This window comes from Papio anubis, chromosome 13, assembly GCF_008728515.1.
Source record: "Papio anubis isolate 15944 chromosome 13, Panubis1.0, whole genome shotgun sequence".
Lineage (NCBI taxonomy): Eukaryota > Metazoa > Chordata > Mammalia > Primates > Cercopithecidae > Papio > Papio anubis.
This window is the reverse complement of record NC_044988.1, coordinates 9,657,052-9,658,896: the sequence shown is the minus strand read 5'-3', so window position 1 is coordinate 9,658,896 and position 1,845 is coordinate 9,657,052. Positions and strand designations below refer to the sequence as shown.

At 45.6% G+C, this 1,845-nt stretch overlaps 1 pseudogene across 1 annotated transcript; it reads left to right on the top strand.

Moving 5' to 3' along the window:
- The first annotated feature begins 542 nt into the window (after positions 1–542).
- Positions 543–1,388, top strand: LOC101019587 (annotated as a pseudogene). The gene has a single exon (XR_162691.4). The product of XR_162691.4 is annotated as a 40S ribosomal protein S3 pseudogene (transcript).
- Positions 1,389–1,845: the final 457 nt, after the last annotated feature.

The following is a 1,845-nucleotide window of genomic DNA, read 5'->3' as shown; positions in this document are numbered from 1 at the left end:
AAAACAAGACTTATCTGTATTGGAGGGCTCCAGCTGGTTTGAACTAGGGACACTCATCCTTCTCCAAGAAGGACCTCAAGACTTGGAAGCCAGTGTTTTATCCTTCAGGAAGAAACTGAAAGTGTATTCTTTGGTGAATTGGAAACAATCCAAGAGGACCGACCTAAATATACATTGAAAACAGGGATTCCTCCGACGAGACAATTCATTCAGCCTACCATACTGTGTGAAAGTTGCTGTGCACAAAAAACTCTTAAATATCACCAGAGAGCCAAAAATCACAGGACGTTTGGAGAAACCCACTAAGGTGATTGATGGGAAGAAGTAAACAGAAAAGGATGACTGGGAAGAAACAGAGGCTGTGTAGGAAAAAGAAAGCTTTAGAAAATCATTAATATCAGGCCGGGAGCAGTGGCTCAGGCCCGTAATCCCACCACTTTGGGAGGCCGAGGCGTGCGGATCACGAGGTCAGGAGTTCGAGACCAGCCTGAGCAACATGGTGAAACCCCATCTCTACTAAAAAAAAAAAAAAAAATAGGCCTTTCCTTTCGGCAGAGCGCGGTGGGAAGATGGCTGTGCAAATTTCCAAGAAGAGGAAGTTTGCCGCTGATGGCATCTTCAAAGCTGAACTGAATGAGTTTCTTACTCGGGAGCTGGCTGAAGATGACTACTCTGGAGTTGAGGTGCGAGTTACACCAACCAGGACAGAAATCGTTATCTTAGCCACCAGAACACAGAATGTTCTTGGTGAGAAGGGCCGGTGGATTCAGGAACTGACTGCTGTGGTTTAGAAGAGGTTTGGCTTTCCAGAGGGCAGTGTAGAGCTTTACGCTGAAAAGGTGGCCGCTAGAGGTCTGTGTGCCATTGCCCAGGCAGAGTCTCTGCATTACAAACTCCTAGGAGGGCTTGCTGTGCGGAGGGCCTGCTATGGTGTGCTGCGGTTCATCATGGAGAGCGGGGCCAAAGGCTGTGAGGTCGTGGTGTCTGGGAAACTCCGAGGACAGAGGGCTAAATCCGTGAAGTTTGTGGATGGCCTGATGATCCACAGCGGAGACCCTGTTAACTACTATGTTGACACTGCTGTGCGCCATGTGTTGTTCAGACAGGGTGTGCTGGGCATCAAGGTGAAGATCATGCTGCCCTGGGACCCAACTGGTAAGATTGGCCCTAAGAAGCCCCTACCTGACCACATGAGCATCGTGGGACCCAAAGATGAGATACTGCTTACCACTCCCATCTCAGAACAGAAGGGTGGGAAGCCAGAGCCGCCTGCCATGCCCCAGCCAGTCCCTACAGCATAACAGGGTCTCCTTGGCAGCTGTATTCTGGAGTCTGGATGTTGCTCTGTAAAGATCTTTAATAAAATCTTGTACCAAGAAAAAAAAAAATAGAAAAATTAGCTGGGTGTGGTGGTACATGCCTGTAATCCCAGCTACTCAGGAGGCTGAGGCAGGAGAATCGCTTAAACCTGGGAGGCAGAGGTTGCAGTGAGCCAAGATTGCACCACTGCATGTCAGCCTGGGTGACAGAGCAAGACTCCGTCTCAGAAAAAAAAGAAAAAGAAAAAAGTATTAATATCCTCAGAAACAAAACAAAAAACCGAAACCTTAGAAATAAGCAATAACAAAAGAGCTGACAGAGAACCATGAATTTAAAATATATCAGAAAAGTCACAATACATTTATATATTTGACAACATTAAAACTAAGAACTTGTGTTTATCAAAACACACCATCACAGGAGTGAGAAGCAGATGACAGAGTAACAGAAAATATTTGCAATTTTATGTCCAATGAAGTACTTGTATCCAGAATATATGAAGAACTTCTACAAATAAATTTTAAA